The sequence below is a fragment of the Bubalus kerabau genome, chromosome 9, assembly GCF_029407905.1.
Source record: "Bubalus kerabau isolate K-KA32 ecotype Philippines breed swamp buffalo chromosome 9, PCC_UOA_SB_1v2, whole genome shotgun sequence".
NCBI classification, from domain to species: Eukaryota; Metazoa; Chordata; class Mammalia; order Artiodactyla; family Bovidae; genus Bubalus; species Bubalus kerabau.
Window position 1 is genome coordinate 51,084,736 of NC_073632.1, and position 27,142 is coordinate 51,111,877.

Below are 27,142 nucleotides of genomic sequence, written 5' to 3' on the forward strand. Positions count from 1 at the left end.
TTCCCCCTGACTCAGATAATTCCTTAGTCTCTGAGAAGCTCACAGGCCCTAGGCACTATGCTTGTAGAGCCTGTGGGATGAGGACTTAGAAAGGAGTGCCGTCCGGTACTGTAATCTTCCCTTGTTTTCCGCAGTCCCCACCCTTCACATCTACCCAGGTCTCCCTCAGTCAGGGTTGACGACACCTTAAGGAGATCAGGGAGTGACTCAGACTTGCTGAAAAATGACAGACAAGTTAAAAAATGTTGAGTCACATGATCTTATCTTATTCAAGTCCTTTGGAAAACAGGTTAGCCAGTCAGTGATGCTTTCTTGTCTGTCAAATTCCCGTTCCCTGCCCACCCTGTAGGCCCAGGCCAGTGTTCTGTCACCACGTCTACCATAATTACCATCCTGGTGTGAAAGGAATGCTGTGGAAGACAGGGCTGTAGTAAATATGTGTTAATAGTATTTCTTTGGCTACTCAACATCCATTCCCCCTTCCTGTTGGTGTCTGATTTCTTTTAGGGAATTACCTCTTCCCCACATATTTAGTTGTAGTGGGATATAAACCCAGGTGTCTGCTCAGAACCATGGAAGCTCTTAAAGAGAACTGATTCTGCCTCTCTCAGCCCTGAGGGTGGACCTGTGGTCTAAGCACAACCTATCTGATAAGCTCTTCTGAAACTTTAACCTTGAACAACTGACGCAAGGATCTCAGAACAGTTAGCGGGAAGCCATGCTGAATAGACTGAATTGTCTGCTCCTGACGTCTTAGAATCTCCTTGATTCCTGCCCATCTCTAGGCCTGGCCCTTGATGCTCCTATCCGTCATGTGAGTACCCAGATAGCTTTTAATACATTCCCTCTTGGCTATCTTAGCCTGAGCTGGTTTCCATTGCTTGCAGCCGAGAATTCTGGTACAAGATCACTTTCTGGCTGGACCATCACAGGTGGGTCTGTAGTGTTATCTTCAAATCTATCCTGTCTGGAATGTTCTCCTAGAATTAGGCTTAACTAGCTCTTTCCTCTACTGGTGACACAGCCTCCAAGTTTGGCTTTTTAAAGCTGGTACTAATAGACAATATTCCTCTGGTTTTCTCACCCTTATGTACTGTGCTTAGTCACCCAGTCGTGTCCGACTCTTTGAGACTCTGTGGACTATAGCCTGCCAGGCTCCTCTGTCCATGAGATTCTCAAGGCAAGATACTAGAGTGGGTAGCCTTGCCCTCCTCCAGGGGATCTTCCCAATCCAGGAGTTGAACCAGAGTCTCCTGCATTGCAGGAGGATTCTTTACCAACTGACCTACCCAGGAAGCCTCACCCTTATGGTTCTTTATTATTAAAACAAACACAGAAACTCATCAGGACTCCACTCCCATAGTTGTCACTGATATGAGGGCTCCATTTTTCTGCTCGGAACTCTCAGCTCAGGAACCCACCTCTCTCAGGCAAACATATCATAAATGTTTCTCCACCAGAGTAGCTAAAATTAAAAAGACCGACCATACAGTGTTCACAAGGAGGCAAGCAACTGCAGCTCTCATACACTTGCTGGTGAGAATGCAAAATGACACAGTCACTTTGGAAATTTGTTGACAGTTTCTAATAAAGTTAAATATATGCCTAGTCTTTAACCTAACATCCCACCTCTAGATATATATCAAAGAAAAATTAGTGCATGTGTTCACAACAAAAACTTGTATAAGAATGTTCGCAGCTGCTTTATTCATAATAGCCCAAACCCTAGAAATACCCCCTAAGTGTTCATCAACAGAAAAATAAGAAATTGTAGTATATTCATACAATGGAATACTGAACACCAATGGAAAAGACAGATGACTCATACATATAACAGTGTGTATAAATTGTATTGAGCGAAAGGCTAGGAATCCACATGACTCCATTCGCAGAAAGCTTGAGGACAGGCAGAACTAACCTATGATAATAGAAGTCAGAATGGTGACTATCTTTGCAGGACTATTAACTAGGAAGAAGCACAGAGAGTCTTCTAGAGTACTGGAATATATTTAATCTAGGTGATAGTTACATGGGTGTATACATGTGAAAAATTCACTAAGCTGTACACTTAAGACTTGTATACTTTATTGTGTGTGTTATACTTTAGTGAAGAGGATAAAAAGAAAAGGTAAAAGAAGAAAATGATTATATGGATATCAACAGTTCTATAATTTAAGTGTCTTGTTAATTCTACATCCAGTCAAATTAGATTTATCACCAGTCCCATAGATGATGTTCATGAGGGACTGGAAACCTTTTGTATTTTTCCCCTCTGTGCTTTGTTACATCAAGGCATTAGGAAGCTAAAGTGTTTCCCCTTCCAGGAGGATTTATATGTTCAAAGAAAAGCCATTGGGAAAAAGTAATGATTAACACACAGGAATGACTGGTTCAATGGTGGGCTTTCGGGCATCAGTAGAGGAGGTATTTCAGGTCAAGGGAGGGTCAAAGGAAGCTCCCAGAATATTCCACTCTGAATGGGTAGAAATGAGCAATAAGCTCCTGATAGACATTTCTGCTGACCCACTGGTGTAATCAACAGCCTTTGGCATTCTGCTTCTGTGATGGAAAAACCAGCCTGCTTGTTTCCAACAGCCGAAGGGAAGTGTTTGTCTCCTGGGGCCAGTCTTTTCCTCTAAAGCTGGTGGAGAGGGTGGGTCTCTTGGGCAGCTTTCCCTCCACTTGGCAAACAGGAACAGAAAGCAGGAAAAAGCGAGGCCATGATAGCGGGTGCTAAAGTGAGGGTGGGAGTGGAAAAGCACCGGGAAAGTGAGTGCAGGGCAACACCGAGGGGAACAGACAGAAGACACAGCAGGGGTGAGGAGGGGGCAGGGGACCCAGCAAAGAGTGCCGTGAAAATGCAGATGGTGTCAGTGGACCAGACCCTAAAGCCAGGGCCACTGTAGCCTTGGCACCTGCAGCCTGTGAGTCTTCTTGTCCCTCGGGGAGCAGCTGGAGAGGCAAGTGGCGTCCTGGCTCCTTCCTCTTAGGCTCTTAGCTCGCCCCTCCCTCCACTGTGCCTACAACGTAAAACCTCATCTGATCACATTAACCTCCAAATTAAAATTATTTTATAGCTTGGCATTATCTCTTTAAAAAGTCCAAGTCCTCAATGCGGCTTACAAGAACCTTTCATGACCTGCCCCCGCTTGTTCCTCCAGCCCCATCTATTTTGTGAATGAATAGTGTGAAATAATGTGTAAATGTGTTTAGTAAATTTTAGTTACAATCCTGGTCACAGAATCTGGCTATCTAGTTTCACTTTAAGAATCCTGGGAAGATAGGGACTGTACTCACCCAACACCAGGAGAATATTGTGAGAAAACTCCCAAAATGGATGCCCTGTGGGACTTGATCCCTTGACTGCCTGCATCCTTCCCTGCTGAGCCGGCAGGAAGTTGGGATTGCCTCACTGAAGTTATACATCCTCATCCTCCGACTCTCATCAAGGACCCTTGTCCTAACAGAAAGTCCTCTCTCCTACCATCTGAGTCCTGGCTGGCCTTCAAGACTCATCTCAAAAACCACCTTCATTACAGCCCACTCAGGCTCAGAAATGAGGCTCTCTGATATTAGGCAGCAGCTCTGGTTTGTGGGGGCTTCCCTGGTAATTCAGCAGGGAAAGAATCTGCCTGCAAGGCAGGAGACCCTGGTTCGATTTCTGGGTCGGGAAGATCCCCGGGGGGAAGGGGTAGGCTACCCATTCCAGTATTCTTGGGCTTCCCTGGTGGCTCAGACAGTAAAGAATTTGCCTGCAATGAAGGATCCCTGGGTTGGGAAGACCCCCTGGAGGGGGGCATGGCAACCCACTCCAGTATTCTCGCCTGGAGAATCCCCATGGATAGAGAAGCCTGGAGGGCTGCAGTCCATGGGGTCACAAAGAGTTGAACACCACTGAGTGACTAAGCACAGCACCTGGTTTGTGGAGAAAAGGAAGAATTTGGGACTGGAAACTGATCTTGGGGTGTTAAAATGAGAGCTAGTAGCCAGGGTCCAGTTCCAGGGGCCCATGGCAGATTCAGCTTAGTTCCTGTAAGCATCCATCAGTAACTGAGGGTCCAGTCCCCTCCTGGGGCAGAGACACAGACAGCTGAAGTTAAGGGAGAAGTCTCATCAGTGTGGCTCCAGGTAACCAGCTCACCTAGAGCAGAACCCCACCAGGGGATATGGAGTGATGAGTCTGGTGCCTGAGGGAAGAGGCAGGCTAGCGCCAGGCAAGAGTGTCAGGGCTTCAGCCTGGGTTAGCAAGGTGATTCAGATCCTAGTCATGCAGACCAAATGGACCCACCAGGGAGAACTCAGAGAAGATGGAAATTCTGTGGCCCCAGGTCATAAAGATCCATGGATGCTGCCTCAGTGAACCATCAACAAACTGTTCATTCCAGCCTGACCAGCTGCCAGTCATCCTGGCTAGAGTTCTAGGACTAGGTAAGGCTAAGCTTGATGGCAGGGGGGTGTGGGTGGGGGGGCGGGTAGGTACTGTAAGCTGCAGCCATCCTGGGCTGGGATGGGCAGGGGCTGAGCCTTCTCTGGGAACGTGCCCCACCCACCTCTCACCCCTCACCATAGTTGATGGTGCCTCTCCTCACTTTTTGTAAAGCCTCTACTGTGAGTAACCGCTGCAGGATGTAGCAGAGGGCCAGGCACACACAGCAAATTCGAATTCAGTCAGATCGAATTGCATTTAGGTGCTTGGCAGTTCAGGCTTTGATGTATGCTATGCTCTCCAAAGGAACACTTTCCCATGTGTCTTATATTGCTGGTTAGGACTCCTCTTCCTCCGCATGCGGTAAAAAGGTACAGTCACTTCCCATTCCCCTGGGACACACAAAGATGTGGAGGTCCATGTGGGGGTACATGTACCCCACACCCTCCTTCCTCTGCCCTCTCAGAGTGCAGCGCCTCAGCAAAAAGTGATCTATTCCTTCTTCCTTTCTGCCCCCAGCATCAGTGGAAAAACTTGATCTGGTTGTCATGGAGACCAGCCACTGACTTCAGAGTGGCTGTTTATTAAAGATGAAAGTAATGTATGCCTGGCTGATCCGAGCAGCTGTCAGAGAGAGATTCGGCTGCTAGCAAAGGAAGTCACTAATTTCGAGGCATAATCCCTCATTTCAGAAAGAGAGACAGCCCTCCTTCATCTTCTGAGTGGCACTGTGCAGTGTGGATAAGATCTGCCCACAGCAAACATTTCTTGTTCAGGTCTTTTTGTTTATTTTATGATGAGTATGGTAACTGTACTTCTTTCCCCCTTATTTCCTACTAGAATGTATAGCCTTTCAGTGGGGTGATAGATTAATTCAGCTCTGTGGGCAGGCTCAGGAAACCCAAACCCCCCCATGACGTCATTTCCTTTGGAAAATGTGTTCTGGATTCCATGCCACCTACTTTCCAATGAGCTTGTCTGTTTATTCATTCAACAGTCTCCACCAGGTGTGTGAGAGGGAAAGAGGAGGTGTTGAATGATACAGAGAGTGAACCTGATGTAGTCTGTGTGTGCTTGGACAGGTGCGAGAGAAGTGGGCACCCTCCCAGGGAGATGATAAATTTGAAGACAGGTGGGGAGTCTCTCGTCCCCCAGCCAAGGGAGTTGTATGATCAGAAAATTAGTCCATTTGTTTTTCTCTTTTTGTTCTCTTCATTCATTCAATGATAAAATCTGAAAGAAAATTTGATTTCTGAGATCCATTATTTTGATGAACCAAGTACTCTTTAAAACCAGAGAAGCAAACTGGGTTAATTCCTGCTGAGTCATAGAGAAGCAGCACGGTGCCACTGCAGCACTTTGAGATGGACAAATCGACCTGGGAATCTGAAGAGGCTGCTGGTGGCTGGTCCTTATGTCTGGAAACAAAGATCTAGCCTAGCTGTCTGGTCAGGGTCCAGCCAAGACCTCAGTTTATTCATCAGAAAATGAAGCAATGAGCAAGCTGATTGTTTCCAGCTCTAAATTTTCTTTTGTTCTTGGTAGGGATTTTAAGTGCAGGTCTCTCTAAAGAAAAGGGGCTCCTAACTTTGGACAACTAAGCAAGGGTTAACTCTGGGTCTAGGTCACTGTGAACCAAGGAAAAGCCATACCCCCTGAGGTCAAGGGGGTCTCAGGCCAGGGCATGTCTAGTCTCTGCAGTGAGTCTGGGCGTTTACGTGGTGGCCTGGACAGTAGTTCCTGCCCGCTTCTCCTGAGCCGCTTGGTCTGTGGGAATAAAGATGGTGTTTGCAGCTAAGGAATGGAAGCAAGTGTTGTCGGTGCCTTCAGAGGCCAGGTCAGCCTGGGGCTCCGGGAAGGACACTTTCAGCAGGCAGGACTTAGACCTGCCGGTAACCACCCCCTCCCACCCATCCCACTCTCCCCTGCAACCCCGCCCCTGTACTCAGCAGCTTTTTTTTCTCACTCTCCATACGTAAGGTGAGCAGAAACTGCTGCTTGTGCACTGTGATGCCTTCTTCTCCTGAGTTCTTCCAGAACCATTTTTCTCCAAAGCACATACACAGGTCTTATGTTTACATGTGTCATTGAGAGAAACTTGAATCCCGTTCATGGGATGTCAGGGCAAGTCATAACACTTTTTTTACACATCAATTTAAAAATGTTATCCCAATTGTATAAAACACTAGGGAAAGGGAATAATATTCATTCATTCATCCATCCATTCATTTAACAGTGACATTGTAGGCACTTACTATGTGTCAGGTACTGTTCCAAGTATCATGCCCTTCTAGGGGGATACATTGATTTTTCTTAAAACCAGCTTTATTGAGGTATAATTTCTATACAATAAATTCACCCATTCTAAGTGTAAAGTTTGATGCGTTTAAAAAATTTTAAACTGAAGTATAGTTAATTTACAATATTGTGTTTTAGTTATACAACATAGTAATTCAGTTTAAAAAAAATAAAATAAAATAAAAAATATTTTAACTGAAGTACAGTTAATTTACAATATTGTGTTAGTTTTAGTTATACAACATAGTGATTCAGTTTTTTTGTAGATTATATTTCATTATAGTTTATTATAAGATATTGGGTATAATTCTCTGTGCTATAGAGTAAATCCTGTTGCTTCTCTATTTTATGTATAGTAGTTTTTAACTATTAATTTCATACTCCTGATTTGTCCCTCCCTGTCTCTCCCCTTTGATAACCATGTTTGTTTTCTATCTCTGTGAGTCTGTTTCTGTTTTTTTGTATATATATTCATCTTTTATTTGGCACCCCACTCCAGTACTTTTGCCTGGAAAATCCCATGGACAGAGGAGCCTGGTAGGCTGCAGTCCATGGGGTTCCTAGAGTCGGACACGACTGAGCGACTTCACTTTCACTTTTCATTTTCCCGCATTGGAGAAGGAAATGGCAACCCACTCCAGTGTTCTTGCCTGGAGAATCCCAGGGACGGGAAGCCTGGTGGGCTGCCGTCTATGGGGTCGCACAGAGTCGGACACAACTGAAGCGACTTAGCAGCAGCAGCAGCAGCAGCAGTATTCATGTTTCTCTGATTTATTTCACTAAACATAATATTCTCTAGATCTATGTTGCTGCAAATGGCAGTATTTCAATTTTTATGGCTGAGTAATATTCGAATGTGAGTGTGTGTATACATATATACACAATGGAATATACGTATATGTGTATACTTAGTGCATACTTTGTGTGTATATACTTATATATTCTTAAGCCAGTTGTCTGTTGATGAGCACTTGAGTTGCTTTCATGTCTTGGTTATTGTAAATAATGCTGCTATGGGTATTGGGGGACATGTATCTTTTTGAATTAGTGTTTTTGTTCTCTTTGACAATATACTCAGGAGTGGGATTGATGGGGTAGTTCTTATTTCTAGCTTTTTGAGGAACCTCCATACTATTTTACACAGTGATTTCACCACTTTACATTTCTACCAACACTGTACAAAGGTTGCCTTTTCTCCATATCCTCTTTAGCATTTACTATTTATAGAGTTTTTGATGATGGCCATTCTGACTGGAGTGAGATGATACCTCATTATGATTTTGATTTACAATTCTCTAATAATTAGTGATGTTGAGCATCTTTTCATGTACCTATTAGCCATCTTTATGTCTTCTTTGGAAAAATGTCTATTCAGGTCTTCTGCCCATTTTTTTATCGGGTTGTTTGTTTTCTTGATATTGAGTTGTATGAGCTGTTTGTATTTTTTGGATATTAATCCCCTGATGGTCGCATCATTTGCAAATATTTTCTTACATTCCATGGGTTGTCTTTTTGTTTTGTTGATGGTTATTTTTGCTGTGCAAATACTTTTAAGTTTGATTAGGATCTATTCGGTTAATTTTGCTTTTATTTCTTATGGTCAGTTAATCTACAATAAGGTGGCAAGAACATACAATGGAAAAAGAAAAAACAGCCCTTCAACAAATGGTACCAGGAAAGCTGAACAGCTACATGTAAACCAATGAAATTAGAACATTTCCTCACACCATATACAAAAGTAAACTCCAAATGGTTTAATGACCTAAATGTAAGACATGACAACATTAAGTTGCTAGAAGAGAACATAGGCAAAACACTCTTCTACATAAATTGTAGCACTGTTTTCTTAGATCAATCCCCCAAGGAAAAAGAAATAAAAGCAAAGCTGCTTTAAGTGATCTGTGTTTCAAGTGTATGTCTCCTCTCTCGTTTCTTAACTAAGAAGTTGAGAAAGGCTCCCTCAGTCTCTAAGCAAACACTGTAACTCCTGAGCGGTTCTCTTGCCTGCATGAGAACTCTAGTGTCTTACATGTTTCGTCCTTCCTCTCCACTCTTCTTTGCACGGACACTCACAGCTAATCCTTGTGACTGTTAATCAGCCGTCTGGGGCTATTTTAAAATATTTCTGCTTTCGTGTATAAGTCACACTCTTCTCGCATCTATTGCTGCCTTTTCCAAAGGGGTTATGTCAAAGGAAATTCAATACCCACTTTTCTCATTATTTGCTCATCAGCTTGCTCACTCATCAAAAGACCAATGCTATTTGATACTTCAGAAGATTATTTTCCCTGTTAGGTGATGTGTCAAGGGAAAGGAAGCTGACCCTGGCATCAGGTGACTGAGTTTTGTTCCCAATTCTACACTTGACTCAGTACATGCCCTTGGGCAAGTCACTGAGCCTCTTCGTGCTGCGGTCTCTGGGGATGAAATCTGCCAACTGCATCATGTGGATTTGAACCTAGTGGCCTCTGGAATAAAAATAGGAGGGAGACAGGTGTCCACGTGGGCTCAAACGGATGGGAGGAGAATGACCACAGGAACTCAAAAATGTCCTTGAACTGCAAACTGTGTAACAGAGTCAGGATTTATCATTGCCCTTGGGCGTTTGTCCAGTGCCCTATTGGGTCAATTCTAGTACTTGAATTTTTCCAGAAAAAAGAAGGAACTGCAATAACTTCCCAGTTTGTATATTCTCTCTGCTCCATGTCCCCACACCTCTGTACATCCCCTGCCATAATACTCACCACTCATTGTTGCTATTTGCTTGATCACTTGCCTCCTGGACTGAGAGCTACTTGAGGGAGGGGATCATGTCCGCCCCATGCAACATTGTACCCTCAGTATCAAGCACAAATATTACTGGCAAACAGAAGTCATGCCGGTAATATTTGCTGAATGGATGAATACAGCACAGAGAATATCCCACTTCTGCTTCACTGAGGTAGCCTATTCCTAGCCAAGGCGTGGTGGGATCTGATTAACCCCATCTCTCCACAGCCCCACCTAGATGTAATAATGAAAGGTCTCAGACCAAGCGCTATGACACATATGTATTCATTAGTAAGAAGATCTGCTGCTGCTGCTAAGTCGCTTTAGTCATGTCTGACTCTGTGTGACCCCATAGATGGCAGCCCACCAGGCTTCCTCGTCCCTGGGATTCTCCAGGCAAGAACACTGGAGTGGGTTGCCATTTCCTTCTCCAATGCATGAAAGTGAAAAGTGAAAGTGAAGCCGCTCAGTCGTGTCCGGACTCCTAGCGACCCCACGGACTGCAGCCTACCAGGCTCCTCTGTCCATGGGATTTTCCAGGCAAGAGTACTGGAGTGGGGTGCCATTGCCTTCTCCAAGTAAGAAGATCTAAAAATGTTCAAACAGCTGGTTCTGTAAGCAGAGAAGTTGCAGCTGCCGGACCTTTTAGGTGCTCTGTCCACACTTTACATGAAAAGTTCTCTTGAGAGTGACAGGACAATATTCTAAAGACTGGATTTTAGTTAGCATCAGACAAGCAGAATTTTCTGAGATTGTGAATGAGCACGGGACAAGTTCCAAATCATGCCTCTGATGCCATTCTGAAAGGTGAGTGTTGAAGGTCTGGCTAGAATCTTATTCTCAGCTATGTAGTAGAGAATATATCCCTGATGTTTTAGCCAAAGCTCATGTCTTGAACACCAGTAAGATTCAACAGTAAAACCCCATTTATAATATCCTTTATGTTAATTGGAGAAGGAAATGGCACCCCACTCCAGTACTCTTGCCTGGAGAATCCCATGGATGGAGGAGCCTGGTGGGCTACAGTCCATGGGATCGCAAAGAGTTGGACACGACTGAGCACCTTGCCTTCATGTTAATTAACAGATCACTATTTTTGCCAACAGAAGCCATTGCTGTTATTCATTTTGCTAATTAGCCAAGCTTTTGCTGTTGATTCCAGATAAAGATAGTTAAAACTCTTGGGGCAACCACCTGAGTATGTTTTTATGGGGAACTAATGGATGCAGCAGAAGCAGCTGAGACTTTTAAAGAGCAATTAAAAAGGCCCCTGAGACCCTGCTCTTTGAAGAGAAGAGTAGCAGGGCCCCCTCTCCTCCTCACTAGTCTTAGTGTGCCTGCCAATACTTAGGGCGATTTGGTCTACTCGCTGGCTTCCCTGGGTGGACCTCGGTCTGGAGGTTGTAACTGGGAGTAATTTACCTTCTGATTTCCCTTATGATCTCCTTAGATGAGTAGGCAATTTTGAGCCCAGGGGAGGATATCAGATGGGCCCTCAGAATCTTTTGGTTCTACTGACCATGGAAGATTCTTCATCTTTCTCCCTTTTTTTTCTGATACTTAGAACAAAGGTCAGCTGAAAAGTCATCTGTCATGGCTACCCCAATTCTGTACAAACTCCTGTCTGCTCCCACCTTCTCTAGCCTCTGAGCTCTGGACATGGGTGCCCTGCTGACCCCTCCACACCGGCCAAGAGCCCAAGCCATGTCATGGGTGGAGGTCCCAATTTATTTGTGTTACTACTGATTCTTTGTGTTATGGCAGCTGATATCCTCAGAGTTGCTTCAGTGTGCTCCTCTACATGTACACATGCGTGCCTCATGCATGTTCCAGAAGAGTGAGCCTCTTGGGTGTCTGCTTAGCACTCCAGTTCCTCACTGGGTTTAGTGGTTTGCTCTGAAGTTAGACAACATGGAGATCCTGTCCCACTCTTGTTGATCCTCCCTGTAGGACTAGAACCTATCCTGGTTATGATAAAATCACTTGCTGATTCTCAGCGGACCCATCACCCAGAACCATACCATCCTGCCTGACTGGCTACTATGAACCCCTTTGGATACAACACACAGGCCGAAGCTGCTAACTCCTCTGCTTATTGCCTTCCTGGCTGTCCCTGGGGCATGGAGCCCTGCTGCCAGAGAGGTTCCCCCACCCCCAATCCTACCTAATTTGGGGTTCTTTTTCCCACTACCTGGGCTGCCAAGTTTGCCTAGTGTATTTGGTTCATAGTGTTATCTTAGCATAGAGTTAATTTCATATGTCTCTCTCTCTGGGGTAAACAAATTATTCACATTTATGTGTCATTCCCACTAGCCCTGCAAGGGGAAACCCAAAGAAGAATCTTTAAGTTGTGCAGCTTTGTCCTGTATGACCCCACCTCTGCAGCTGGTCAGTTCAGGGTGGTCAGCCCTGAACTGTTGGTCAGCCAACATGCAGCCAATCAACAAGCTGGTCAGCAACTCATTACATAACCTGGCAGACACACGAGCATGTATGAAAGCTGGGTTAATCCCCGCTTCTTTCTTGGAAATTTAAACAGGGAAATGTCAATAGAAGAAGACTTGGTAGGATGCTTAGAAATAAGAAAGTAAGAATTGAGGCCACAATGAGTCATAATGAGCCCAAATTACAAAATATTGAAGCTATGAGCAAGCAGAAGTGATGGAGGAGAGAAGAGTTTCAAGCCCAGCAGAGGCTGAGCTACATTAATCAGTGGGCATGACCCTCCAACTCCTGCCATGGAGCCCATGGTCTCCTGAAACTAGAGGAGCTTCCCAGGACCAGTGCCAGGATGCCCCCTCTGGTGCCAGTCCCTGGCTGTTGGTGAAAGACCAACCCCATTAATGCTCCACATTTAGTTTTGCCAAAAAAAAAAAAAAAAAAAAAATTTTTTTTTTTCCTCCTGAGCTAGCGTGCCTTAATCTGCTCCTTATGACCCTGCCTCCTGTGTACTTTACCATATTCTTCCTGTGTGGAAAGATGGGGGCCTGTAGCTTTTTACTCCTAATGCTATGCATAGTAAATAATGGGTTCTCAGGAAATGAATACTGAATCAGAGAATTTTTGAAAGCCCCAATGAACAAACAGGTTCCTGCAATCACTGTCTTAGGTTGCAATATCTTCTTCAGTTTGGCTCTCTCAAAGTTGAACAAATGATGCCACATTTCCTAGCACCCACCCACCTCTTCCCCAAGCCCTTCCTATTTCATGAGATTAGAGACACACTGCTAATTTTTTAAAATATCAATCCTTAATCAGATTTTAAAATCTCCCTCAAGAAGGTAAATTCTCCCATCCTATTCTCAGTCTAGTTTGTTGAACTAACCAACACTCACAGACATGGAAATAGACATGTATAAACACACACATGCAGAGGAATTAAATTAATTTTGGATGGTACTCAATATTTCTAGTACCCAAGTTTGTGGTCCCAACTGATTCACCTACAAATTAACCAGAACTGGTTTGAGATCATCTCCCTATTTGGAAGTTATTTATCAATTCACTCTATGGTAACTTTGAAGAACAGTTAACTTATTATAAGAAAGCAGTAACCTTTTTTCCCCAAAGAAATAAAAATTAGGTTCTAAGGAGAACTTATAACTAGAGCTATGGAAAATTATTTACTGTAGGAGGAATATGTGTTGATCCCTAATACAACGATGAAAGCCATGGTCCCCTCTGGTATCTATCAGTCTATTGGTGGGGACTTTTCTGTCTGCTTTGCCCCACTATTTGGAGACCAGTGATAGCTTTCACTGGTTGGCAGGAATCGGGAGAGGGAAGTCATGCCTGACAAGGCTCAACGAATGTTTACTGTAAAGTACCAGATATTTTAGGTTCTGCGAGTCTTATGGTCTCCATCACAGCTACTTCCCTCTCCCCTTGGAGCACAAAAGCAGCCACAGACAATATGTAAATCAATGGGTACTTCTGTGTTCCAATAAAACTTTATTTATGGTCACAAGATTTGAATTTTATGTAATTTTCATATGTCACAAAATCTTCTTATTTTGATATATTTTCAGCCATTTAGAATTGTAAGAGCCATTCTTACCTTGCAGGCTGTACCAAAACAGGATGCAGGTTTGAGGTCTCTTCTTCCTGCCCTTCATGAGTACTGGGGGTTCAGGGTATGGAACAGATGCCTCAAATAAATGTGGGGGGCCTCAGGGTTGAAAAGTCTTGGGCTCTCCCCCCATCCACCAATGTGAGTCCTGGGGAGGCTATGAGCCTCCTATCGAAGCTTCATGTCCGCCATGGTTCAGGAGCATCAGAGCAGCAGCGGCAGGTCTCTTCTCAGCCCAGCCTTCTCGGAACTGCTGGCTGCAGTCAGCCTCCCCAACAGTCTCTTCAAACCAGGGCTCGGCGGACTGCTTTTTTTTTTCATCTTTTAAAAACAATTCATTTTTTTGGTAATTGAAGGATAATTGCTTTACAGTGTTGGATTTGTTTTGAAGAGAGTGTTAGGAAGGCTGACTGCAGCCAGCAGGTTCAGAGAAGGCTGGACTGAGAAGAGAGACCCGCCCAGACCCCAGCCAGAGGCCATGACAGGACAGGGGACTTCAGCAAGGACTACAGAGGCACGGCTGATTGCCCAGAGACCCTGTGGGATGAGGGTGTCCTCAGAGGGGAAGCAGACTTCCTCCACTCCTCCGGGGTCCTGGAGCTGATGAGGGGCATGGAGGGCTGTATCTGGGGCTGGGGGGCTCTTCATCTACTTGTGCTGGAGGGACCGGGAACCTGCATGCTCTGAGCTCCCCAGTGCCAGAACCGAAAGAGACCTGGGACCCCGGTGGGTCTTCTTAGCAGCACTATCTGCCTTTTTTCAGAGAACATTTTAAATCCACGTACAAGGAGCAACATTGAAAAGCCAAAGCCATGTCTTATCACAGGACAAGGAGGGCTTCCCAGATCAGCTGCAGAAGGCCTGGCCATGCAAGGGGTTGTACATTCTATCTGAGAGAGGGGTCAGTGGGCAGTGACAGGAAACTCAGCCAGCCCTGGTGTGCGGGATGCTCCCTGTGGGGCAGTGACATCACCCTGAAGACAGGCTGCTTTGGGGGAAAGCGCCTCCCTCTGCAGTTTAGCATCGTAGACCAAGCAGAGCTCCTGTGAGCAGGGCTGTGATCTCAAGGAGGTTATTCCAGAATTTTCCCAGGGTACCTGTTTAAATTCAGAGCCAGAATGAGCATTGGAAACAATGCAGCTGCCTGCCATTTGTTCATTCTGATGAAAAGCAAAGCTGTTGGTTTCTTTATGACTTAATTCCTTTACCTGCCTTATGGTTATATTGCATTTATTTAATTCTCCCAGCCTCTCCTTACCAGATTTTTTCCTACTGCTGAAATCCAGTCTGTAGAAACTAAACGTTGTAGAGTAGATATGAAATTTATAGAACCACTGTAGTCTGACATCTCAGATACTTAACAACAACAACAAAAAGCAAGCATTTATTTCTATAGAATTGAACTTACCAATTCAAGATAACTTCTGTTTTAAAACTCAGATGCCTCTGAATAGTCAATTTCTGGATTTTTTTTGCCTCCTTCTCCTTGGAGGCCATCCCAGTTCCTATGCAGAGAGAGAGAGGGCACCGTAGTCCCCTAGCATTGGTGGGAGGAAGCTTCTGGATCATCGCCATCCTCTGTGCCCACCCCCCCAAATAGCATCTATTCAGCCAGAATGTGTCACATCTGGTCCTCATAACCATGGACTGCATGCACCATTCATTTCCCCAGTCCCACCAAGGCTTCCGGTCAGCAGGCCTTCAAGTGCACATTCTCCTGATCCTCATCTCAGGCTCCTTTGGGTTTGTAAGCTGGCTGTGCTTGGTCCCTTGGGCTCACTTGGCTGCTTCCCCTTTCCCTTGATGGGGAGTGGGCATCTCTGAGACATATCCTTGGCCCCCTCACCCAGTCACTGCTGGTACCATGCCAGTCAGGCCATCTCCTGTATACTTTCAGAGCTCCCAGCCCACACCTGGGAAAGCACAGTTCTCTCTCCTCCCAGTTCCTCCTTGACCAACATGGGATTTTTTATTGCCCCACCTCCCTTGTAGCTCAGTTGGTAAAGAATCTGCCTGCAGTGCAGGAGACCCAGGTTTGATCCCTGGTTGGGAAGATCCCCTGGAGAAGGAGATGGCAACCCACTCCAGTACACTTGCCTGGAAAATCTCATGGACAGAGGAGCTGCAGTCCATAGGGTCTCAAAGAGTCGGGCACAACGGAGCAACTAACACCTCCCTAGACCCAAATAAGGAGGCGTGGTGAGAACAGGGTTCAGGGCCCGCTCAAAGACATTCATGCATGGCTGTTTTAATTTCTTCTCACAATTCTCTTACCTCAGACATATCTTGGATTGCATGACTTAAATTAAAAAGATATCAAAAATTTTCTAATTTATAAATTATGAATTCAATGCAATCCTAATAAAAATTCCAGTTGTAATTTTTTTCGAAACTTGATATATATATCCTAAAGTGTAGAGGGAAAAATAAGTTTCACAGATAGCAAAATTAACATGAAACAGAAGAATAAAGAAGGGGAAGTTGCCTACCCAATATTTAAACACTTGCAAAGTTGTTGTTAATGTGGCAGTGGAGTGGAATTGTGAGCCTGCTGGTTGCCCTGTGTTACCCCGTGAACTTCATTTAGCACAGAGTTGTCACCACAGATCAACAGGGAAAGACGGATTGTTTCGTCAGTGGTGGGAAAACAGGCAGTGAAAGAAAGAATGGGAAAAAGTTGGGTCTCTCCCTAACCCCACATACAAAGGAGATTTTCAAAGGATTAGAAACCTAAATACACAAGGTAAGACTATAAAGCTAACAGGTGAAAAGTGTTGTAACCTGGAATGGATAACAACTTCTTAAATCAGATTTTGAAAGTGCAAACCACAAGGCAAGATCATTGATCCGGTTACATCAAAATTTAGGGTTTCTTTTAACAAGGCGCCTCAGTTGAATTGGATTTAAGAGATAGGTGACAGATTGGGAGAAGAGATTTATAAGGTTTATGATGTCTAGAAGTAACAAAGGATATACATCTAGAACACACAAAGAACTCCCACAACTCCATTAGAAAAGAGAGTACACCAAAAGAAAAATGGGTTAAATATATAAATAGGCAACTTACAAAAGAGGAAACCCAAAGGCTGTACAAGTATATGAAAGAAACTGCTTGTAAGTAACCAGAGCAATGTAAATTAATGCAAATTAAAGTAATGATGAGAGATCATTACTTCATGGTATTTGAAAGGAATTTAAGCTGTAAGGCATATAGCTACTAGCCTAGCATAGTTAGAAAGCTGGGTAATGACAAGTATTGGCAAGGTGTGGGTACAGAGGTTCCTCTTGCTGCTGGTGGGAGAACAGGTTGGAGAATTATCTGGTAGTAGATAATTAAGGGCACAGATGCCTTATAACCCAGCAGTTCCCCTCTTGACATAGGTCTTTTAGAAATTCTCACACATGCCCATTAAAGGAACATGTAGAAGTAGGAGTCAGTCAGGATTTGGGTGGCTTGAAGTTAATACAATTTGGGGAACCCTATTTAAGAAAGAGTACAAATTATGAATGTGAAATTGGGTACAGAGCTTTGAAGAGGCTTTGTGCAGGTGAGAAGTCACAATCAGCCCCTCTGTGAACTTTTCTCTGTACATAGACAGGTTTACCACAATGCTGTGGGCAAAGTGGGAAGTTTGAAACTTCCTGGCTAATTTTGTTATCACATCTATGAGCTCTTTGAACGTGAACGTGAAGTTGCTCAGTTGTGTCTGATTCTTTACGACCCCATGGACTGTAGGCTACCAGACTCTTCTGTCCATGGGATTTTCCAGGCAATAGTACTGGAGTGGGTTGCCATTTCCTTCTCCAAGGGATCTTCCTAACCCAGGGGTCGAACCTGGGTCTCTTGCATCATAGACAGACATTTTACCGTCTGAGCCACCAGGGAAGTCCTGAGTTCTTTGGGGGTAAATAATGGGGGGTGTTATCTCAGCATTCTCTTTAACAGAAAGACATCTACCTAAACTTAAAAAAAAGAATGCACTTCTCCAGTTATGAGGAACCAGATCCCCAGAAAGCCTCAAATAATCTCCTATCACTTAAGGCTGAGGGCCACTGGGTGTAAATATGCAAACAGACCCATGGAGTCAGGAAGTCCCCATGCTCCTCTCATGGCAGGAATACTCAGTCATGCTTGTACAGAGAATATTTTGCAATACTTTCCAAATAATTTCTTTTTAGAAATGCCTTTCTAAGTAAGGAAGAAGAGGCTCTGAGATTCCCCAGGGTGTGTTGGGGCTCAGTCCATCCATAGGCTGAGGGTCGTTAACGCGGCCCTAGGCAGCCTGCTAAGCTCGTCTGCCCCAGTTTTCTGGGAAGGGCAGTGGAAGCTGGGAACCCTGGGTCCTCTGAGAAGCACAGTACCCAGCGGACAGGAAGAAGCTGGAGGGCATGGGCTTCCCCTAAGTGGAGTCTGGATGCGCCACTCCAAAGTACACCACTGTGGCATAAGGATTATCTTGAGCTGAAGACAATTGAGAAATAGCAGATGCTAAAACAAAGCTCTCTGCCCCTTGTCTCCTTCTATTTGCCTGAAAGCAGCCTTAGATTCTTTACCACCAGGGACTCGTATCAGATCAGCTCAGTGACAACAGGAGAGGAATCGACTTACTAAAACAACATATCTTCTGTTAATTTCCCCCGTGTATTCACCTTCCCACAGGTTTGCTGCCCTTGGAAACCTAAAATCTATTTTCTTGTCTTTCTCTACAAATTTATTGTTCTTTGTTAAGATGCTATATAAGCCCAAGTTCTGACCATCCCTTTGAGTTATTCTTCACTGAATCTCTCTCTCCTGTGTGTGATGCACAAGGTGATGAATTCTGTTTGTTTTTCCCTTGTTAACCCATCTTTTATCAGTCTAGTTTTCAGGGCCCCAGATGGACATCTAGGAGGATAGAGGAAAAAGCTTTTTCCTTGCCTACACTTGTTGTTTTTTCGCCACTAAGTCATGTCCAACTCTTTACGATCCCATGGTCTGTAGCCAGCCAGGCTCCTCTGTCCATGGGATTTCCCAGGCAAGAATACTGGAGTGCGTTGTCATTTCCTTCTCCAGGGGGTCTTCCTGACCCAGGGATTGAACCTGCGTCTCTTGCATCTCCTGCATTGGCAGGTGGATTCTTGACCACTAACACCACCTGGGAAGGCCCTTGCCTATATTACCCATACACAAATAAAGAGTGAGGAGGAGATGGTGCAGGTATATGAGTAAGAGTAACTGCAGAGGGGGGACAGCCAAGATAAGACTAAATGATCCAGCAGGGACCAGGCTATGTTTTTGTGGCTGTGATTGGTGTGCACTTGGCCTATTTAACTCCCAGAACAGATCCAGTTTTGCCCGTACTCACTTCAAAGGCAGACACTGCACTGTCCTTCTAACCTGTCCAGTCTGGGGCTTGGGAAGGTGTGTCTGGAGAGGCCCATCGGAAGGAGTGGAAAGTATACATCCCCATACTTATCCACTCTCCAGGGGGTGCCTGAGAAAACCAATCACCAGATCCTGTCAAGATTTGGTGAGAGGGTAGATGGAGGTTTTTTAGAGCTTCTTCTTTGCCTCTTCAGAAGGATTTAAGTGGATTCCACTTGTTATGGTTTGAATGTTTGTGTCCCCCCAAAATTCATATGTTGATATTCTAAAGTTATTAGGAGATGAGGCCGCTGGGAAGTGATTAGGTCATGAGGAGAGAGCCCTCATGGATGGGATTAGGGCCCCCTCCACCATGTGAGGACACAGCAAGGAGACAGCCATCTGCAAACTAAAAGAGGGCTCGCATCAGAACCCAGTCCTTCCGGCACCTGAGCTGGGACTTCCAGCCGCCGGAACTGCTGTTTAGCAGTATGTTTCTGCTGCATATAAGCCACCCAGTCTATGGTACATTGTGACAGCAGTCTGAATGGATGAAGACACTATTGTAGCAAGGAGCATTCATGAGGGCTGCGCAGGGGTGAGGGTAGGGGGCACATACAACTTGCCACCCAAAAAGCGTCTCTTTGGTATGCAGATTTTTTCAAGCTGAAAAGTTTTAAAAAGACTCAGAAAGAACCTTTGATCTTTCCCTTAACTGCATAAAAGAATGTAGGTAGACCAAGGACCTGGCCCTCTAACTACATTGTAATGTAGATAACTGGGGCTTCCCTGGTAGCTCAATGGTACAGAATCTGCCTGCCAATGCATAAGGTGTGAGTTTGACCCCTGGGTCTGGAAGATCTCCTGGAGAAGGAAATGGCAACCCACTCCAGCATTCCTGCCTGAGAAATCCCATGAACAGAGGAGTCTGGTGGACTACAGTCCATGGGTTGCAAAGAGTCAGACACGACTTAGTGACTAAACAACAGCAATATGAATAGTTGCATTATGAGCTAGGTATGCAGAGAGGAAGGAATCCAGCAAAGTCTGTTTATTAAAATTTCTCTCTGTGTCCCATTGCCTCTGCCTGGCCCAGGAAACTTCTGTTTACCAAACGTGTGCTCTACCATCTCCAGGTGAATTGTCCTCCCTGGGAAGTCCCAAATCACTACCCTCAACTTTCTCTTTAATCTTTAGCTGAGAGTGGTATATAAAGCACAGCTTCAGCCATTGTGGCAAATGACTCAGTTTTCCTGGGTCTGCCTCATGGATGCAGGCCATTAAAATTTCATGTGACTTTCTGTTTATCTGTCTCATATCAGATGAGACCAGCCAGTAGAACTTAGAAGGGTAGAGGAAAATTTTTCCTCCCTGACAGCAGCCTGCAGTGGACCCAGTGGGCATGCATGCCCTGGGGCTAATAGGGATTGCTGGAGCATGTAACAGAGCACTGAGGAGGCAGCCCTGGCCATCCTGGATGGGGTTCAGGACAGAGACCCACTGACACGGAGGAATGCGGTGCCCGGTTGGTGCGCAGGACAGCCGGTCCACTCTTGTTGAAGGGCTGTCAAGGTGTATTGTGAGTCTATGGTGTGTGTGCGTGTGTGTGCGCACGCTGGGAGGTAGTCACTGCTGCTTCAGCTCCCTGCACTCACCTCGGGCTCAGAGCACAAGGTCAGACAACCAAGCCCAGCTGCCACCTGCTGGTACAGCTGAAGTGTCCAGTCAGGATCTTAGTCTGCCAAGGAGAAGCTGAGCAGAGCCGGCCTGAGTTACCGGGGCCCAGAGAAGGGATGGGCTCTGGCTTAGGAGCTGAGGGCATTAACTGGTAACGTTTCACCCGGAAGGTGACGTATCACGTACAGAATAGGAGAAACCCCAGGAGCCAAATTGGAAGAGAGCTATTTTGTGACCCCTTTGGGGAATTCCTGGCTGGGGCATGAACTGCATGGCCAAAATGGTGTAAGAACATGGAAGAAGAATGTAGGGTTGGGTTGGTGAGGTCCTTGAATTCTTGTGGGCTACAGAATTTGGGCAATAAGAAGCAACGGAAGGTTTTGATAGAAAAGAAAGGGGGAATTAAGTGTTTTAGAACTATGACTCTGGAAGAGGGAGCATGGGGGAGTGGAGAATTGAATGGAAGCAGTAAGACCAGCAGATGTTCCTGGGAGAGGTACCTGGGACCTCAGCTGGGGAACAAGGATGAAAGGCCCAGATCCCCATTAAACTCAGTGTAGAAGAGATGAGAAAACAGACCAATATAATCAATCATCAGACAGAGCCATGGGGACTGTGGTTACCATCTTTCTAAATTCCATATATATGCATTAGTATACTGTATTGGTGTTTTTCTTTCTGGCTTACTTCACTCTGTATAATAAGACTCCAGTTTCATCCACCTCATTAGAACTGATTGAAATGTATTCTTTTTAATGGCTGAGTAATACTCCACTGTGTATATGTACCACAGCTTTCTTATCCATTCATCTGCTGATGGACATCTAGGTTGCTTCCATGTATAAGCAGTGCTGTGATGAACATTGGAACCCATGTCTCTTATGTCTCCTCCATTAGCAGGTGGGTTCTTTACCCCTAGCGCCACCTGAAATTAATCTAGAAATTTTTACATACTTAGGTATGGGTGGGGTGGGAGGTTGGTCATAAGCCATACTCATTTCTACATTTTTATATCAACAAATAGAAAAAAAAAAACCCAAAACCTTGTTCTTCCATTTGCAAAAATCTTAGTGATGTCTTTGATTTTTTTCTTTCTCCTACAAATGTTGGCCCATTTCAACCTATATCCAGAACCTAACCACTTTTCACCGCCTCTTCAGCTTCCAACATGGCCCAGGCTACCACCATCTCTGGCCCGTGTCTGGGCTTTCACCCCTGTAGTCAGTGACTAGATGGATCCTATTCCAATATATGTGTCAGAACCTGACAGTTCTCAGGTCAAAAGTCCCCCAGAGGTCGCCCAAGTTTCCCAGAGTACAAGCCAAAGACCTTACATACCTACATACCCTCCTGCCCCCTCACTCCAATCACCAGCCTGTTTCCCACCACCCTCCTCTCTTCACTCTGCGCAGCCACACTGACTGCCTTGCTGTTCTTTGATCACACTGAGCACATTCCTACCTCAGGGGCTTTGTACCTGCTATTCCTTCTACTAGAACACTCCTCACCCTGGTAAACACAGAGACAGTGTTGCTGCTGAAAGGCGAATGAGGCCTTCTCCTGCCACTTGGTGTAAGACAGCACCCTGTCCCCCTTATACCGCTTCATTTCTCTCCATAGTAGTTATCACAAAATATGATGTATATTTGTTTTCATATGTATTTTCTTTTTTATCCTACATTAAAATGTCAGTTCCATTAGGTTAAGGACTTTGTCTTTTTCATTCACTGTTGGATCCTCTAGACACAACCGAGAACAATGTTTCCCATGCAGGAGATGTTCAATAAATGGTTAAGGGAAAGAACGCTAGGACTTTGGAGCTTGTCGTCTGGTCTCAATTCAGAGAAGAGACTAGGCTGCCACACGTTTAGTGAGTGGGAAAGCTGGGACAAGAACCCAGGTCTTTTTTTCATTGCTCTTCCCTTTCCACAACTTTCTACTCAGCCATGAAAGCACAAGACTGATATTTGATAAGTAAGATAATAGGGAATAGTACTGAACGTGTTTCTGAGTGTTTGGCCAAATAAAACTATGCTACTCTTTTAATCTACTAACTTATTGTCCAAAACAAATGTCAGCAATGAGTAGAAGAGGGTGAGGCATGAATTACTATAATTGATAAAAACAGCAGGTTACTGATCAAGTGAGTCATTGTCCTGCACCAGGGAACAATGGTCTGAGTTGTCTGAAAGGAAAATGACTCTGGGAAAGAACTTGATTTGTTCCCTTGATGAACAGGTGATGGAAGGATCTGCTCAATGGCTCCTTTTACCTGAGCGGTGGCTCTATAAACTGCTATTAATATGCTCAGTGTCTACCGTGCAAAGCTCAGAAAGGGAATTGCTCCTCTACGGAGTGGCTTGGGCTCCTTTTGCAGAGAGGATGCCTGTGGAGAAGACTGTTTTGTCCACCCCACACCCACCCCTCTCCAATCCCTTCCTCTGTCCCATCCCTCACCATCCTTTGTAGTAAAGTCTGCTTTGCTAAGACAATTTAATTAAGCTAAAACAACTTCCTAGGTCCCTGGGCCGTTTCTTTCCCCATCGTGTCTTCACGTGCCTTTCTTCCTCTGTACTCCATTCAAATACATTTTCTATAATGGCTAAACATGGAGCTGGGATGCAAACTCAAAAAGCATGGTGTTATTTTATTTGCATATTTCCATAATTTCTCCAGCAGTACGATGGATGAGAGTAGTGGAGGGCTTTCAGATGTCCAATTTGCAGATAGGATGTGTCAGAAAGTCATCTCTTTGTAATTTAAAGTAATTCATTATAAACACTGTGATGCACATGTATATAAATTAGCTCTAATTTTCACGCTAGGGATTATGGATAGCATGTGAAGGAAACTAATCAGGAAATCACCATCCAGAAGTGGTTATGCAAGCACAGTAAATAGTGTTATAAAAATCTATTCCAGAGAGTCAACTAGCCTAGGTGATGTAAAATAGACTTTTTTAATTGGCTAAATGAAGAGAGTTCAGGCTTTGAGGTTGGATAGAAGACCAATAGGTCCCACCATCCTTCCATGGGAAGAGGGTATCTTTCCGACAAGCCCACGGGCCTTACATGTTGGGGGAGTGCTCCAGTCCAGAAATCCATCTGGCTCTGCCTCCTTCCACTGCCTGGGGGCTCTGCTGCCGGATTCCCTGAGAAGCTCAGCTGAGCAGCTGTCAGAACATTGGGATGTCTGCTTGCTTCTTTTCATGTAAGGTGCTTGTTAATATCTAAGTGTGGGGACTTGACCGAGATTAAAGGAAGGATATAATGGTGATTTTTGTGCCTGATTGGGCTTCCCTGGTGGCTCAGACAGTAAAGAGTCTGCCTGCCAATGCAGGAGACCTGGGTTTGATCCCCAGGTTAGGAAGATTCCCTGGAGAAGCTAAAATAGCTACCCACTCCAATATTCTTGCCTGGAGAATTTCATGGACAGAGAAGTCTGGTGGGTTGTAGTCCATGGGGTCACTAACAGTCGGCTGAGTGACTAACACTTTCACCTTTTTCACTTTGTGCCTGCTTGATAATGAAGGTTGTTTTTGTTTTTAATAAATTTAAGTATTTATTCCTTCATTTGTAAAGTAATTTGAAAAATTGAGATGTAATTGACATTATGTAAGTTTTAGGTGTATAATATCATGGTTCGATATTTGTGTGTTAATGAAGGTTTGCATGTGTGGCAGAAACTGGCCTAAGAACGACTTTCACCATGACGACCTGCTTGGAGGTGAGATGGTGGGGGAAAGGACCTCCTCTAACCCCAGGTACTTAGCAATATTTACCACAGGGATGTGATAATTTCCAAGTGGTCAAATGGCTTGGGTCTGTTTGCAACCTACATCTTCAGCCATGTTTTACAGTTGTTCTTGATGAAGGTAAAAGTAAACAAGTCCTACTGACTAGTGGAGAACAGCGGGAGGAAACAGTCTCCCTCAGATTTGTCTGTTGATCTACTTAAGGATTCTGACACTTCAGACTTCTTGGTGCCTTTCATGTCCCTCATCTGGGACATAGTGGACACAAAGTGATGGGACTTGGGTTCTCCAAGGTAATGAATGCTATTTAATGAAGGTGAATTCTTTCAATGGTAAATAAGTCAGGCTTGGGGAGTTCAGGACAAAGGATCAAAATATTATTTTTAAATGTGATTTTTGGCATAGAGGCCATTGGTACCTGAGGCTAGGAGAGAGCTACAGAAGGAAGATAATGGGATGAACCTTCAAACTGTAGCATCCTCACAGAAAATGGTCCTCCTGGCCAAGGCACTCCCCTGGCTGAGGCATTCCCTTACACACATGGTTTGGGTTGATGAAGGGTGGTTCCCAGAAGACAAGTGATAGTCCTTCAGAAGAGGTCAGGTCTTCAAGGACCAGATGCAGAAGGGCATCCTTAATTACAGACTGAGAGGGGTGGTGTCCATGCAGACTGAGTGAAGCATTTCTACTGATCCAGATGATTCTAAAACACAAAGGGATGTTATCTTTGCCATTATATTATTGTTGGGTGGGCCTCCCCCAAAGCACACTTCCCAAGAGTCCAGTGCCGTTGTGCCCCAGCAATTCTCTCTTCTGGTGGTAAAGGCATAGAGGGAGTGGTCGCTACAGGCAGCTTTGTCTCTTTTTCAGTTTGAAACACTGAGGGCCGATGAGTTGACATAAAACAAACATAATTACAAGTTAACTTCAAAGATGGAAAATACCATGTACACTAAATTCCATAACCTGCCAGGAAGGAAATTATTCACACTGGCCTAATTTTATTTCAGATCTACCTACCATTGTGTAGAATAAAAATGTTGGTGGTTGACCTTATAATTGAATACTTTTATTAGAAAACAATTTTTAAAATGATAATATATTACAGAATGGAACATGCCTTGTCCCAATTACATATTTTACTAGTAACTGATAATTATGGATAGTGATGGCCACTTGGTAGAGAATTAAAATCTTTTTAAGAAGAACAGTATAGTATCAGCCATTTTTTTGTCTTTAATTTCTTGGTCTTTTATTTTATTATTATTATTCAGTTATCATTATTAAACACTGGTTTTTTTACTTTCTTGTTTTCATGCATTAACTCAACCTAGTTTGTGTCTAACTTTCTGGTGAAATGCAACATTATTTCACAACAGCTTTCTGGTTCATTTTATTTTAGATGCTACATTGAAAAGTAGAGATCAAAGGAATCTTGGTCATCATTCAATCCAATCCCCTCACTTCAAAGATGAAGAAACTGGTATCAAACAAACTGATACAGCTTATCCAAGGTTGCACAGCTGGTTAGGGGCAAAGATGTATTTAGAACCGAAATCTCATGACTCCTGGGCCAGGGCTCCTTCTGCATACTGCTCCCAGTCTCCCTGTCCATTCCTTTTTAAAAAATGCTCACTCTTGTCATTCAAGTGAATTCAGACCTTTCAACAATTTTTGTGTCAAGATGGAAGTTTCTTCATCCCTACCCCTTGCCTTTTCTCCTCTCATACCTTGTAGGATCTTTGGCAGAATTTAAAAGGAGATTTAAAAAAAATTTGTTATACCTTAAAAAAAGTCAGGGGAGTGAGATAGCCAACTTAAGCAAGATTTGTTTGTTTTGTAGATGCTTCAGTTTGAAAAATCTGAATGACACAAAGGGATTTATTTATTTGTTTAATTAATTTATTTAAATTGAAGTATAGTTGATTTGCAATGTTAACTGCTACACAGCAAAGTGATTCATATATATATATATATATATATATATATATATACACACACACACATACTTTCTTTTTTTATGTTTTTTCCATTGGATATTGAATATAATTCTCTGTTCTAAATAGTAAAACCTTGTTTATCCATTCTACATATAAAAGCTTATATCTGCTGCTCCCAAACTCCCACTCCACCCCTCCACCAAACCCCTCTCCCTTGGCAACCACCAGTCTGATCTCTAAGTCTGTGATTCTGTTTCTGTTGAAAGAGACAAAGATTTTAAGATCAGCTAAGGCTCCCAGGTTGGAAACCAGGACACTCAGGTAGGATCTTGAGGTCAGGCAGAAAAAGGGATGCTAGAGGTGGAGTTATGGAAGAAAAACTGGAAAGACAGAAGGGTGTTGGCTACATGTCCAAGGAGGACCCTGTGTGGATTGATCGGAGAGATTTGGCACCATCCTTTAGACCCCATGTTATTGGGTGATCTGCTAATGGTAGGACTCTCTTTTTGGTGGTAGGCTCTATGTATACAGTTATGAACCCAATGAAAATGTAGACATATTATCAAGGTTGGGTTTTAATAATACTACTCTGCTATTTGGAATCCTGTCCCACTCCAGCTAATCTGGGCTTTCCTAAAACAGCTCTTATTATTACTGTGTCAAGCTGTTCCATAGGGCATCTGCTTAAGGAGGGCGTGGAGAACTGTACAGGATGCACAACTAGAGTGATGCGTGAGACATTTAATTTCTTTTTTTCTCAACCCACCCCTACCTGCTGACTTCTAGACCATTTCATCTTATATGAGCATAACATGGTAGAAAGGTTATAGCCTTTGGCTTTAGACAGATCCAAATTCTAATCTCA

At 44.1% G+C, this 27,142-nt stretch overlaps 1 long non-coding RNA gene across 1 annotated transcript; it reads left to right on the plus strand.

The window, feature by feature from the left end:
- The first annotated feature begins 476 nt into the window (after positions 1 to 476).
- Positions 477 to 25,993, plus strand: LOC129619856 (uncharacterized). Its single transcript, XR_008698186.1, has 3 exons — positions 477 to 814; positions 24,249 to 24,309; positions 25,740 to 25,993. It is a non-coding gene; the product is annotated as an uncharacterized LOC129619856 (long non-coding RNA).
- Positions 25,994 to 27,142: the final 1,149 nt, after the last annotated feature.